Source organism: Saimiri boliviensis, chromosome X (assembly GCF_048565385.1).
Source record: "Saimiri boliviensis isolate mSaiBol1 chromosome X, mSaiBol1.pri, whole genome shotgun sequence".
Lineage (NCBI taxonomy): Eukaryota > Metazoa > Chordata > Mammalia > Primates > Cebidae > Saimiri > Saimiri boliviensis.
In genome coordinates, this window is record NC_133470.1 from 14,658,233 (window position 1) to 14,674,000 (window position 15,768).

Sequence of the window (15,768 nt, forward strand, 5' to 3'; positions counted from 1 at the left end):
CTCTGTGGTGGCATCCCCATACTGATGACAGTTCAGGTGGAACTGAATCTCCGCTTTGGTTCCAATCAGCTCAGCCATCCATATCGCAATGCCTCCCCTGGCAGGTGGGGTGACCCACTCACCCTAGTTTGCCCAGGACTGTCAAGTTTTAAAACTGAAAGTCCCATGTCTTAAGCACCCTCTCAATCCTGGGCAAATGAGGACAGGATGATTGGTCATGCTAGCAGCAGGTCACCAGCCAAGCCCCCCTGCCCTAGCTGGGCCCAGTCAAAGCCTGAACCAGAAGGCTCACTCAAAGTCCCCTCCTACTTACAGAGTCTGACCTATTTAAAGTGTATGTATTTGCAAAGTTCATTTAAAGCTGTGGACTGCAAGTGCTCCTGGGCTGTTGACTATGTCTGTCAGATTTTGGTTTTGTCCCCAGAATGGCTTCAAAAGGTTCTTGTGACCCATTCATTTGTTTTCATTGCATTTCCTTCAGAATTGAGGACTCAGAATAGATTGCCTGGGCCACACCAAGATTTTCTGGCTACTCACCTAAGCCTGGCTGCAGAGGGAGGGGAGGCCCAGGTACCCACTCTCTCCCTTCTTTTGAGTTTCTTGACCCACTAAAGGACCCAAAAGCCAGAAACCAGGGTGCTGTCATCATTTAGTCTATCAGCCTAATATGGTTTGGCTGTGTCCCCAACCAAATCTCACCTTGAATTGTAATAATCCCCACGTGTCAAGGGTAGGGCCAGATGGAGATCATTGAATCATGGGGGTGGTTTCCCCAATACTGTTCTACTGATAGTGAATGAGTCTCAAGAGATTGGATGGTTTTATAAAGGGGAGGTCCCCTGCACAAACTCTCTTGCCTGCCACTACGTAAGACATCCCTTTGCATTTCCTTCATCTTCCACCATGATTGTGAGGCCTCCCCAGCCATGTGGAACTGTGAGCCCACTAAATATCTTTCCTTTATAAATACCCAGTCTTGAGTATGTCTTTATTAGCAGCATGAGAACAGACTAATACAAAGCCATCAACGAGCCTCAGAGAGGCAGCCTTCTAGATCCTTTCTGAATCCAGCCACTGGCCTCCCCATCCACTGCACTCCTCTACTTGGGTTCTTCCTCACCTCTCTTTCTGGGTTACTGCAACAGGGCCTTCACCATCCCCCACCCTCCAGTTCATCTCCACTGGGAAAAAGACCAAACACATAAATTAGATCATGTCATAGGCCTCCTGAAAACTGCTCAGGATAAAGTTCAAGGTCTTTATCAAGGCACACAAGACCTATTATGATATGAGCCCTGCCCGCCTTTTCTGTTCATCACTCAGAACGTGCCCTTTTGCTGCCTCAGTTTCCTCATCCCGCAAATGAAAATAGCTATTTCCAAAAGTGACTGTGTGGTAGAAGTGAAAGCACATATATTAAAGCCGCCCAGTGCTTCAGCTCCATTTTAGGTTTGGAGACCATGGAGTCCTTTGCCCCCAGCGACAGACGTGGTCAAAAGGAATGAAGGGGGAGGGTGGAGCACTTGGCCTAGTCCTCTGCAGAAAGCAACAGATTTGAAGGCAGCAAAGAAGTATCCATATGGATGGGGGATGAAGAACTTCCTGTCCAAATATCCACAATGGAGTTAACAGTGCGTTTGACTGACTAGAGGAAGGCAGGCCTCGATCCCTGGTGAGGATCATGACAGAAGACCAGAGAGGGCCAGAAATCTGGGACCTACCATGTGCTGGTATTTACTGAGCCCTCTCATGGGTAGATGACAGAGAGCTAAGTGGTAAAAAAAAAAAAAAAAAAGAAGTATTAAAAGCCCGAGAAATTTACATTTCACCACCAATTAATGGGGACAGAACCTCTATAATAATGCAAAAAAAGTCCTTGACTTCATGCCTTTTGGAGACTTACTTTTGGAACCAGACAAACTGAAGAAAACTTGTATGTTAGCACTTTTTTGTTCAATCTATTATCAGCATCTAAGTGCTGCCAGGAGCCAAGGAGGGCTGGACTGTCATAGACTATGATTAAAATGAGCTTTAGAAAGTGCTGCCTGGCTCAAGAGAATGAATGTTGGTTTGAGACCAAGCCACAAAAAAAGACACATGATTTCTGCTCTCAAATAAAACAAAAAACAAAAAACAACAACAACAAAAAAAAGAGGGAGAGACAGAGAGAAAGAAAAGCTTAGTCTCTGTGGGGGGAAAGCAATATTTGTGCACACTCAGAAAAAAATGATTCCATATCACTCTTTTATTTTACAAATATTCATAAGAAAAACAGCTCAACAGCTGCTTCGGTGAGTAACCTCAACTACTTCTTTCTGCCTGTTTTTTTTTTTTTTTTTTTTTTTTTTTTTTTTTTTTTTTTTTTAAACAAGGACATTCTCAGCATTGCTGAAATCGAGATCAAGTGTTAAGGTGGCTGACATCACAGTCTCCTTCCAGAGACCTTTCCAGACCTTTCCTGGCCATCTAGCCACTCATACCCCCTTGCCTCCACCCCTGCCCCAGGAAGGCTGGCTTTTGCCCCCCAAAATGGACAAAGACTTTAATTAGAGTGAAGAAATAAGTGTAGGGGCATGGAGGAGGTGGGGAAACCGGGCTTCATTATCTGTCTGTCTCACTCTTTCCTAGTCAACTTTTCTGCCCTGTTTAATTACAGAGAATAGCAGATCGGACAGCAAATGGGCCTCTCTGCCTAGGCTTGCCCTAGATTGCTAGGGTGGTCAGGGAGTTCCTAGAGCCCATGCTTCTTCTTCCTTCACCCACAACTAGCTCTCCACCTTCTTCCTCCCAAAAGAGTCCCAAATTAAAATAAATGCTTTCAAGAACAACTGCCAAGAAAGTGACCAAATCTGTTGCCCAAATACAGCTGGGATGATGAGAGGGTAAGCTCTTCAGGACAGCAGTGGGAAGGAAGCTTCTCCCTGCTGACTTGAACCAGCGACCACTGCTCCCTGAAGTACAGAGGCAATTCTAATGCACATTCACCCTTGAGAACTGCTGGCTACAGGCCTCTGGGAAAAGGCAGAACTGTATTGGGTCTGGAGAGGGGAAGAGAGATGTAAAGTCTGCAGAGAGCAGAGAGACGGAACTATGTGGTGAAACAAGCATATTCTAGAGCTGCTACCAAAGTAAAATCCACTTCCTCGGCCACACCAGCCACATTTCTAGTGCTCCTACTGTTACTCGTAGCTAGTGGCTACCATATCGGACTGTGCACATTTCCATCATTGCATAAAGTTTTACTGAACCAGGCTGTATACAATCTCAGTTCTACCTCCTATAAGTGGCGTAACCTTGTGTAAGTTACTAAACTTCTCCTAGCCTCTGATTCCTTCTCTGTGAAATAGAGTTCATAATACCCATACCTACCTCATATGGTGATGAAGCTGGAAATAAAATAATATATGTAAATCACCTGGTACCACTGTCCAGCCTATAGCAGGAGCTTCATAAATGATGGATAATGTCCTTGCTTTTATGACTACATGAGCAGTCATTGGAGGATGTTTCCTTACAGAATGGACAGTCTGTATTGACTAGGATGGACCCCTTCCACTATGTTTGAGTTGTAAATTTCAGAGCTTGTGTAAGTGGCTCAGTTCTCAACAGGATAAGCTTCTAGTGTAATTCTGAAGCAATACCCATTTGCTGGCATGCCAGAAAGGTGGCATCCTAACACAGAGTGGTAAGAGACTTGTAGTAAGGCTGCAATTCATGAAACCAGAAAGCCTCATTTTGTTAATGGCTTTTTCTTTTCTTTTCTTCTTTCTTTCCTTCTCTTCTCTTCCCTCTTCTCTCTCTCTCTCTCTCTCTCTCTCTCTCTCACACACACACACACACACACACACACACACACACATTAAACTCAAGCCTTCCATTTTCTTCATCTAGAAAGATACTCAAGACATCCCATAACCTTTTTGGAAGTCTCCCCCAATAAAAGAAAACAAAACCCAGCACAGAGAAGTTGTACAACCTGGAGACACCCTCCCAGGATGCCTTACTGAATGCCAGTGTAAGCTCTAGGATGGGAGGAATGGGCTGGGAAGTAGAGAAGGCTTCATATGTGGCATTTTATTCAACCTTATTAGGAAATAGGGAGTCACTGAATGTTCTTGAGCTAGAGTGACAAGACTAGAGAGGTGCTTTAGCAGGAGGAAATTGATGCAGGCCTGTAGAACAGCAGCTGGGGAGAGCAAGACAACAAATCATGCAGAGCAGTGAGGAGAACAGGGCCACACCAGGAGCCTTTTGAGGCCTGTGTTCATTACAGCAGTGGGCATGGCTGAGGAGAGGGTGAAGGAGGTCAAGCCCATGAGAACCAGCAATGGCACTGACATTGGGAGTCAGGGATAAATGGCCCAGGCTCTCAGCATTGAGGCTGCACGCTTGTACTTTCATGTTCAAGAGGCCAGTTTTACCCCCTCAAACTCCTCCAAAGAAGCAATTCCATTCTTCACATGGGCTTTGGGAAAAGCCAGCTCTCTATGAGTGAGGGGTCAGAAGAGCTGAGTAAAGAAGGGATTCAGGGAAGCAGCCCCAGGATCCTTCCTCAGGTTGCTGTTTCTGGCTTAGGAATCATAACAAAGGCACCCCTTCCAAGTCTACTTGGGTCTCCTGGGTGAATCTCAAACTTTTGAATGTTATGGATGAGTAACATTTTTAAAATGAAGGATCCAATATGAGTTGGACAACTTCTCACTTTGTCAAATAAAGATGTCAAAATACAAATGTCATCCACTATCTCTTGATCAGTCATAAAAGAAAGTTTTACACCAAGGACAGTGGGAAAGATCATTTTGGAATATACGGCAGTTTTTGTAAAGTGAAAAAGGTTTAGCTTTAAACACAATAAATTCACTGCATTTTCACTTTTCTTCCATTTTACTGTGAAGGGGCAGAAATCCTGTCCCACACAGGCAGTGGTCTGCAAACCCGGTCTGTGGGGACCACTGGCTTATGTGGCATTCTAAGATGTTTCCCCTTGCAGTTTGGGCTGTAAGCTTCAGCCCTGATGACTTCGAATCCAACTTCCCAGCTCCTATGAGCACAAACAAAGCCTGGGGTTTCTGGTGTGGCTGTGTCCAACATGGAAGTGCAGGTCAGAATTGGCCTTTTCTAACCTTCTTAAAATGCAAGTGATAGGCCAAAAAGGATCTTAGAACAAATGGCCACATATTGATATTTTCACATTCAATAATTTCATATTTAGTCTAGAGGGTTAGTGATTCTTTTTTCATAAAAGGAAATTGCAGCCAGAGCTAATTGCTCAATCTGAAATGGATCTGGACATTGTTTAGATATTGGAAAGGAAACGGTGACATTGTAGAGCTTTAGTAAAGAGGGGAGCATTGTTTTAAAAACAAAATTTAAATGGAAATTAATAAGAAATGTAACTCCGTATGGTTTTCAAAGCTTTGATATACATAGTCGAAAGAGCACCTCTATTTTGTGCTTTCCTGACATTTTCCTTGTTTATAAAATGCAATAGGAAATTCATCGGCACAGGCTCAATCCATTCCCATCCATTGATTGCTAACCAATCAATGGCCATTGTAATCTGAAAAAACAAAACAAAACAAACAAAAAAAACCACTGGTTTCTATGACCCTTTCCAAGCACAGCAGTGTTAGCTAAGCTTAATAAAGAGAAAAACAGCGAGGACCATCTGGAAAACACTCTTCCGGAGTCTCGAAAGATAGTGGCAGCCTCTGCCCAACCTGCTATAAATAAGTGTCTCAGAAAAAAAAAGAAAAAAAAAAAAAAAAAAAAAAAAACACCCGATTTCCAAATCTGTTTCTACTTAATACAGCTGCAATAGGGTTTATTTAGCTTTTCTCTATAGAAAGAAGACTGTTTGCATTTTTATGACAAGGTCCTAAATGTTTTTCACAGCCATTTCCATTGCCATTATTTTGAGGAACAACATACCACTCGGACCTGTCTGTTTGCTTCTGCAGCACACAGCGGTGGCCCCAGTGGCCTCTGCACCACAAAACTGGCCTCCAACACCCAGATTTATGATCCTGTTTCCTCTCCCAGTGTTTCGACCATCACCCGAATCCTGGCCTGCAAGGGACTGGCAACTTAGAATGACCAAGTGTCACGTGCTGCAAATCAATTATTTATCTGCTTGAGCCCAGCACACTGTGGATCTCTGCCAGCCTCTCTCTCTTTATGGCGACAAGGAAGACTTCAACTATACTTCAAGAGATGCTGGAACTCACCAATGAAGAAATGCTGCTGGCTTGCCAAATCCCTCAATGCTCACCTTTCCATCTTTCCTCACTGGCTAGCGTGCAAGGGAATCCTACGCATGGCACTCTTTGGAAAAAGTCAGCCTACCTTGGGTGGCTGCAAAATGAAGTGGCCTATGTTGACTTCTGCACTGAGCAACTGCCCGGTATCCTCCACCAGCATCCCCCATTCCCACATCACTCCCAGAGACTGGCAGGGGAGGGCTGATCTGGGGGACACTCTCTGCCCTCTCCCTGTCCCCTAAAGACCCATTGCATTTCCATGTATAGGCAGGGCACAGTTTGCCCCCATGACACCTTTCTTGTGTAAGACATGACCCTCCTTTCTAGCCTTTCAAGGGACTACCAGAAAGTATATGGCTGAGGGCTTGTCCTGGTGGCAGCATTTCATCTGCTGTTGCTGCCTGTAGGCATTACCAGGTGCTAGCTGTCTCAAGGAGAATGGCTTCAAGGAAACAAATGTGTGTAAAAGGAAACAAAACTGCCAGGGGTGATGGGGGCCACCAGAATTTCAACTTCCAATCATTATGAAAAATGATCCATCTACCAAGAAAGTACTGTTGACTTTTTCTCTCAATAGTACTGGAAAACATAGAATTCAGTGGTGAGTAAAGGGCTGCCACAATCTGAAATGAGTCCATTACAATATTACAAGCAGTGCTCTCACAAGCACACTAAAAGGCTAAATTAATTGGCTCGGGCTTAAGATGCTACTGGAGAAATGACAGTGGGGAGGAGCCAGGGGTAGTGGAAGATGCCTGGTGGCTTTGAAGTCATGCCTGGAATCAGGTGCATACGAAAAAGAAATTAGGGAGGAATAAACCTGCTCTCTTTATGAAAAACCAGAGAAGCCACTAGTTCTTACAACGCATCCCCCAATTACCTATGACTTATAAAATTGCCTGCCTTAAAAAAGTCTCCATGCTTATGCAATCTTATAGACCCTTCTGCCAACCTTAGAATTAAGTCAGACACATGACCCACTTACAACTGTTAATTAATCATGCCCATGAATTGTATATATAAAAGTCAGAGGGGGAAAATTGTGTCTTTTATTATTTCAAATGGAATTTTCACAAAAACACAAAGTACTTATTAAATTTTTGTCTAGACCAGTGGTCCTCAATAGGGCTAATTTTGTCCCAGAGGGGACATTTGGCAGGGTTTGGAGTAGAGGGATGTGGTGCTAATGGTGTCTAGTGGGTGGAGGCCAGGGATGCTGCTGAACATCTTAAGGTGCATGGGACAGTCCCCTGCAACAAACAATTCTCTGGTCTGAAATGTCAACAGGACCAAGGTGAAGAAACCATGCTCCAGATAAAAGCCAATATGCTTGGCCTTTAACATTCATAATTTTGGCAGTCATCAAAGGGAAAAGATCTATCTTTTTCAAAATCTAAGGAAGGTTTACATATATGTTGACTTCCATATTTACTTGTTTTCCATATAAATAAAATACTTTCTCCTTCTGAATCTAGGGACATTAAAGAAATACTGTGATGATGGTGGGGTCGGTATGGCATATTTTAAATGCATATTTCATCACTCTAAATGGGTGGAAATTAATATCTCATAAAACAAAATGATTATCTAGTTATGTTGCATACAAAACCAAAATCAATACACTGTATCTTACTTAACCTGCGATTAGAGTTAAAAAAAAAAAAAAACTAAAACAAGGAAATGCTATTCTTTCCCATTTTTTGCTAGTTGGGCACACACTTCTGAGCATGAAGCATTAATAAACAAACAGGCAGACAGAAACCTTTTTTTAAAACATATTTTTCCAGAGCACAAAAAGCTTCCTGAATCTTTCCTTGTATTTACTGTAGATTCAATCATTCTTTAGTGAGCAAAACATGCAGCTCATTCTCTTGGTTATGCTTGCCTGGCTTTCCAAATGTCCTCAAAACTGGGATGATGAATCACATACTTTGGCCCCACTGTGCCAATTAATAGTAAGCAAAAGAATTCCACACGGCCAAGATTGGACTTTCTGTCTGGTTGTACGTATGGGGGTGGGGAGGGATTCTTCAGCCAATTGCTTTCAGAGAATCTTAAGAACAGGTGTTTCAGTTCCCTAAAATTCCTTTCATCCTAGAACATTCTATGTGGTTCTGCAGTGCCCCCACATTGGGGATGGGCTTTGATCAGGAAAAACCTATGTTCCTACAGTCAGCCTGAAGCTTCCAGGCTTACAGCACGAAGGAAAGAATGGCTGACAGCTACACCATTTCAATCCTTCCAGGCCTCCATTTCTTTCTCTGAATTATAAGGAAAAAGTGGCCATACACACAAAGGCAAAAATAACAGCAACAAAAACGCCCAAACACACCCAGTCTTGGCTGCCAGCAAGGCCCAATTCTGCTGCTGAAAAAGAACAGTTGCTACAGTGCAGCTGGAGGAGCTTTTCCAGGGAACTGGTAATACCCTGGCTGTTAATGAATTATTTTTCGCCAGAATGTCGGATTCTTCCTGTGCTCCAGTAAACAGTCTGCTTCTGCCATGTGAAACAAAACCAACTCCTTCTGAGGAGCCGAAGGAGGTCAGCCAAGGGTTCCCTGTGAGGGCAGCCCCCTCAGGAGCCAGAGCCACAGACGCCTGACCTGTAAATCACTGCAGTCCCGAGTTCATTATCCCATCCTTTTCTGCCTATTCGTGCCATGCCCAGTGCCCAGGGAAAGACCCAGTAATGATGTGATATGATGATACCACGGAACCAGCCAAAATCCTTCTTCCACCTCCCTGAACCCTCTTTTGGCCAGGTTTCTTCATCCATGGTGCTATGGTTGTGTGAAATTGACCTTCCTTATTCTGTCTCCCTCGCAGAAATTTTATTTATGCCTTTGCTCTTGTTCTCATCAAGCTGTCAGGAAATGACAGTGTGCATCCTCTTTTTTATTTTCTTTAAGGCTGGCCCTGGCCCCAAATAACCCACTCTCAGCATGAGGGTGTCTACTGGCAACATTACTCTCCAAGCACAAATCCCTGGGATGGATATTACTTTAAGCTGCTACTAGAACAGGTGTCAAGGAATTCTCTGATGGACGAGGACACCGGCCTAGGGTGGGCAGGGTCGAGGAAAGGGAAGAAGCCATTTCATTTCAGCCAATACTGCCTGTGCTCCTTCTGCCTTGCTCATTCTATTGGGTTTCTGGGTCCCACATTGCTCACAGAACATGAGACTGCGAGTAGGGAACCCCCATGACGAGCTACTGAAAATCAAAATTGCTTGATGCCAGGCTGCTGTGGCTACTGAGTCAGCCCCCTGCCTCTCATCTGCCACCAAGATGGAGAGCATTTATGTCCCTAAAACATCTGGAGGCTGAAGCCACAAGTTTAGTTAGTTTGCTCCAGAGCAGCTCTGGCTAATAGAAATGTTCATGTAATTTTAAATGTTTTAGTAGGCACATTAAAAAAAAATAAAAGAAACAAGTGACAGTAATTTTAATACTCTATCGTATTTTACTAATATATTGAAAATATTATCATTTCACCATGTAATCAATGTAAAGATTAATGAGCTATTTTGGATTCTTTTTTTGAATTAAGTCCTAGAAATCCTATGCATGTGCTATATTTAATGCACTTCCTAATTTGGACCAACCACTTTTCAAGCACTCCACGGTTACATGTGGCTAGTGGCTAGTGTGTGGGCCAGTGCAGACATGGGACATTTCCATCATCATAGAAAGTTCTATTAGACAATGCTGTGCTGAAAAACCAAAAAGTTATGGGAAGAGGAGTGATAGGTGTGAGCAGAATCTGCTCCAGAGGTCTCTAGAATTACTGAGCTGTTGGAGCTAATTACAGCAGAAATTGAATTACAAGGATTGGGATGTTCGAGGAGCCCAGCCCAATGTCTAAGTAGAGATTAAAATTGGCTTTTATGAAAGACCCTGGGACCATGCACAGTCTGAATGTGTCTGTCCCCTCCAAATCCCTATGTTGAAATCCTAATCCCCAACGTGATGGTATTAAGAGGTGGGGCCTTTGCTTAGTGATTAGATCGTGAGAGTGGAGCCCTCATGAATGGGATGAGTGCCCTTGTAAAAGAAGCCCCAGAGAGCTCACTTGCCCCTTCCACTATGTGAGGGCACAGCAAGAAGATGTCCTCTCTGAATCAGTAAAAAAGCGCTCCGCACACACTGAATCTGCTGGCACCTTGATCTTTGACTTCCCATTTTCTAGAATTATGAGAAATGCATTTCTATCATTTATAAGTCACCCAGCCTATGGGATTTTGTTACAGCAGCCCAGATGGATGAAGGCAGACCATGCCCATGTTTTGGGGTGCTGCCCCCACAGTAGTGGGAAGTCCAGCAAGTATGATCAATGTCTCAAGACATCTGCTGGCTGAGCCGTCTTCATCTTAGCTGCTCTGGTCTATTCAGGCCAGGGGCTGGGAGAGAACACCAAAGTCACATACTTCTTTCAATAACAATTCTGAAGGGTTTGAATCTAATTTGGTGAAGCAGATACAGAAATGTGATCAAATTATGTGCTCCTGTGTCTGTGTGTGCATGTGTGCTCGTGTGTGTGTTCTTGGCAGGAGAGAGAAGGAGGGTCATGTGTGAAGTCCACAAGTACCAACCTGGCTGCCAAAATCAGCGTCTCACCAGCTGCCATCAGAGGGCAGGGAAGTGGCAGACTCAAGAGGCTCATCAAACATTGTAAGCCACGGAGGAAAGGCCTTGAGTCTGGAAAGAATGAGATGATGGGCACCCAGGCAGACAATCAGGTTGGAGGGAGAAGTGGCAATCAGAGGCATTCTCTCAAGACAAGAGCTGCCAACTCTATAGCAAGGATGTCACCCTGATCCCCAAATCAAGCTTAATTCAGAAGCCCACACAGGCTTTTGTGTGTGGGAAGAGTGCAATTAGCCATCTTTCCCCCTCATTCTCTGAGGTCTCCCTCATATTCTGATCAGGGAGGCAGCATTCAGAAGCACCTCATACATAGCTTTGAAGCCCAGCTCTCTCAGTGGCTCCAGAATTTCTAGGAGGTTAAAGGCTACCACCTGGTTGAAAGGGGACTAAGGGGTTTGCCTTAATGATACATTTGCATAGCAAGTCCCCTCCTCATTTTCCTATAGAGTGTTTGTTTATTTGAGACATTACTAGTAAAAAATACCTCACCCACCCTTTGGTCCCATCATGGACTTTCAGTTAGTTGCTTAACCTTTCTGAGCCTCAGTTTCATCATCTACAAGATGGGAATAATCTTGCTCATCTCACATGGATTTTGTAAAGATTAAATTGAGGCTTGTCAGCATGGAGCTGCCAAAGGCTAAAACTGGAGTATGACACCAAGAATTTCAGGCCCCCAGACAAACATACAAATCTTTGGATCTCTTCCTGCTGGGTCTCCCGTAACAATGATTTACAGTCCCCTCCCCATTGCTGTTCACTTCTTCAGTGCCATCATTTAGTCACTCAACTCTCATTTATTAAGCAACATTTAAGTGGTGGGGACTCCAAGATGTAAAGGCATATTCTGTCCATCTGACATAGGTATTATTGGATCTATCTACTTGGCACATAAGTATGCACTGTGAGCAACTGGGCTGCCCACTGGTGGGCTTCCACCTTCCCCCGCCAACTCCCACCAATTGGGTACCAGACTTTGTCAAGGTGGGGGGGCTGAAAGATCCAGCAGGAAGAGATCCAGAGATTTGTATGTTTGGTTGGGGGCCTGAAGTACCTGGTGTCATACTCTAGTTTTAGCCCTGTGGTTCCATGCTGACAAGCCCCACTTTAATCTTTACAATGTCCATGTGAGATGGGAAAGATTATTCTCATCTTGTAGGTAAGGAAACTGAGGCTCCGACAGGTTAAGAAAAATAAATGAGATCTGGAGCAGAAGAGGGACATGTTGCCCCTTTAAATCATAACCACCAAAGTCTGAAATCTGACACACGACTGGAAATTTATCTGAGCCTCAGATTCCTTATCTGTAAAATAATTCTTCCATCATAAGGTGGCTGAGAAGGTTTACCACATGTGAAGTGCCTGGCAGACAGAGGCCAACGATCAATGTTAGTTCCCGTCCCAATTTATTTCCTTCCACTACCATCCTCTCCAAAATGCTAAGGTTAGGGGAGAAACCAGAGAACAGACGTTTCCTATTGTCTTATCAAAGATTTGGAGCACATTCTACAGGGCTCTCTGTACATCCAGACTATCTCCATTCTGGGTCAATGGATTTGGGAGGCCAGTCCTATCCTCAGCTTCTGGGTCATTACAGCTAGAGCACTCCCAGCAACAGCTCTCATACACCTTCTAGTCTTTGATTTTTCTTTCTTGCAGTTCAGATGGTCCTGTCTCAGGGACTCTGTATTCTGGACACAAGATTTTGAAATGTATCTTACAGTTCTTGCCTAACTGCCTATCAAACCGAGTTTTCACCCCAGCAAGCAACATCACTTGGAAAACTGTCTTTTCATTTGCTCAGATGTTCCTCAGATGAACTGGTTTTCCTGGGCAGAACGTCACCGCTGGAGGTCTTGGCTTTCTTTCATCATAAAGGAACCCCCTCGGGTGGCTGAATGGTCCCCTGGGCTCGTGCCAAAGTAGCCACTACCCCTAAGTTCCAGTCTGACTTGGTTCACAGTGTCTGGGCTGCCCTGGGGATGCCTCTAGTGGGCATCTGTCAGGACGAGAAGCGAGTGCCCATTCGAAGGAGACTGTGTGTATGTGGGGGTGTGGGGGGAGGTGGCTTCTCTGGGCTTGTAAGGGGCAGGGAAACTGGGATGCCACCAAGCTTATGATTCTCTGCCTTCCAGCCCACCCCTGGCTTCTCATGTTCCCGTTTGAGAAGAAAACTAGCCACCATACTGTCCCCTTCCATATTGTCCCCCTCCCACCTTGCCACCCCTCTACTGTAACAAAGGCATGTCCACACCACATTTTCAAAGTTATCATAAGTCTCTCGTTCTACCAACAACCAATTCTGAGGACTCCAAAGGAGCAAGAGAGACATCTAGAAAACGGTGGGAAGGATTTCCTGGGAAAGGCACAGAAAACCTTGCCTGACTCATGCAAAGCTAAGAATTGTTTTCTCCCTGCTGGCTGCTTTTCTCTCTGTTCTAAAGAGAAGCTTCCAAGAATCAGCTAAATAAAGGGATCACACCAGAGGATGCGAGATAATGCTAAACCAACAAAAACAAAGACCCAAATGAAACAGAGAGAGCCATGAAAATACGCGGTTATCAAAACTTTGGCCATATCTATTTATCATCGCTGCACACCCGGGCTCTGCGGAATATCATTCTGTTGATGTCACTTATCCTCAGCAAAATATTTACACATCCTTAAAAACGCCAGATGAGGGGGGCCAGCCCGCGCACTGCCGCAAGCCGCCCCTCAAACCCCATCGCCGGGTTCTGGGCAGCCCGGGATGTAGGGGCACGACGGTGGGTGGCACCAGCGGGCACAGGTGAGAGCTTCCAACAATTCCTGGAACACGGTCACCCAGACGCCGCGCCGTGCCCTGCCCACCTCTCCCCTACCTGACTGCAAGCAGCAACCACATACCAGATATGGTGTCGGCGCCTCCTTGTCCTCCTCTCCTGCCTTTTTCATTGATTAAGTTCTCAAACCATTGTTAAAGATGGGTTGCTTTTCCTTGGAAAACTGGGCTAAATTCATCAAGCTTCCCTTTGCTACAAAAGGAATATTCATAAAAGTTTGGCAGGCCGAAAAGGACGCTGAGTGAGTGCCATGGTGCCGGTGACAATCCGCTCCTCCAAAGCCACCTTTTTCTTCCGTGCCCTATCCCTCTCTCCATCCATCCGTCCTGCCCCAAACCTACTCCAGGGACTTCTGATAGGGAAACACAAAGCAGCAGCTGTTTGGCAACATTTCTACCCCTCGCCAGCAACTGTGGTGGGATGCCATTTCCCCACCCAGGCGGAGCTTATCCTGAACAATAGTCGGGCTTTAAATGGCAAACAAACAAACACAGAGAGCACAACCCCAACCCCGAAAAAGCCACCGCAGAGAGAAGCAGTAACTCCCTCCGCAGCAAAAGGCGCCACTAAAACGCACGCAAAAATGCAACGAGAACGTTGCTCTGTGCCTAACATGGCAGAAAGCCCGAGCTGGTGCGGTCACCCCGGGGCTGGGCATTGGGGGGCACCGGGGCTCCCGGGGCGTCGGCGCACACTCACCCGGCTCCGGGGGGATGCGGGGCTGGCCGCGCCTCACAAAGAGGAGCCCAGCGCGATCTGGCAAAACCCAACTTTCCACCCGGCTCGCCAGGGCCGCCAGATACGTCAACAGAATCCATCTTTCGAAGGGCCTGGAAGGCGCCGGGTTTTCCCGGCCGGGGCAGAACTGCAGATCCGGAGACCGCTTGGTGCGGCGCCGGGGCTCGGAGTCCGCCGTGAACCGCTCTCTGCGCCCGGTGCCAGTGCGGGCGGCGGCCCGAAACCCACTTCGGGGCCCCCGCCCCGCCGGCCGGCGCCGCCTCCCCGGCAGTCCCTGGCCCCGCCGGCCAGTGCGCGGCGCCGGGAACCGGAGCGGAGCCCCGGCGCGCCACACGGGCGGCGGCCTCGGCCAGCGTCCCCGTCCCCGCCCCCGCCCGGCCCTCCCCGCCGGCCCCGGCCTCCGGGCGCCGTCCTGCCCCCGGGAGCAGGCCCCTCCCCGGGCGCCGGGCCCCGCCAGGCGCGCCCAGCCCGGCGCGCCCCCTGCGTCCCGGTGGCAGGTCCGCGAGGGGAGGGTGGGGGTGACCCCGGCCCGCACGGGGGCGCAGCGGCCGCTACCTTGCAATCGCGGCCGCCGCCTCCAGGAAGCCGCGGGGTGGTCGCGGGTGCTGGAACTCTCGGGTCTGGCCTCACCGCCGGCCGCCTGAAGGGGGTGCGCCGCGGTGGGAGCCGCCGTCGCCGCTGTCACCGAGCCGCTGTCGCCGCTGCCGCTGCCGGTTGTGCGTGAGCGTGTGTGCGCCTGTGTCCGGGCGAGTGTGTGTCTGCGTGCGGCGCCCGGCCTTTACTATATACACCAAGGGGTGGGAGGAGGCGGGGAAGGGGAGGGCTTGGGGGAGGCGGCGGAGGAGGGGGAACAGGAGGGGGGCGAAAGGGTACCCGAGGAGGCGGCGGCAGAGGAGGGACAGGTGATCTCGCCCACGGGGAGGGCGTGGCCGTGGGCGGCGCGGGGTGCCTGGAGGAAGGGGTGTCCGGGGAGACCTTGTGGGGAGCGCCGGGGAGGGCCGGAGGAGCTGGGACCCTACTGCCTCCCGGCGGGCTGGGGACTATTCCAGACCCCAGGATGGAGAAGAGCCAGGAACAGAGCCCAGGAGGGAGGAAGTGGCTAGCTGATGGAGCCACGGGAGGTGGGAAGAAGAGCCCAGAGATCACCCGAAAATGACAATTGTGATATCGGTGGAAGATGCTTCTTACAAGGTGGGAGATTGGAAAAGATCAAATTAATACACCTACATAATGTAATTTCCATCCAAGAGGTGATTCATGTATAAATCTAACCTTTATTAAGCGCCTAGTGTTTGCCAGACA

The 15,768-nt window shown here is 47.2% G+C and overlaps 1 protein-coding gene across 2 annotated transcripts in view; it reads right to left on the reverse strand.

The window, feature by feature from the left end:
• RAI2 (retinoic acid induced 2) overlaps positions 1-15,256 on the reverse strand; it is a 63,815-nt gene extending 48,559 nt beyond the window's left edge. The window contains exon 1 of one of the 2 annotated variants that reach the window (XM_039475678.2): positions 15,022-15,256. The gene's annotated coding sequence lies outside the window, so the exon portion shown is untranslated. Of the gene's footprint in view, positions 1-14,427; positions 14,838-15,021 lie in introns of those variants that run through there. The other variant, XM_010334896.3, reaches the window with a different exon arrangement.
• Positions 15,257-15,768: the final 512 nt, after the last annotated feature.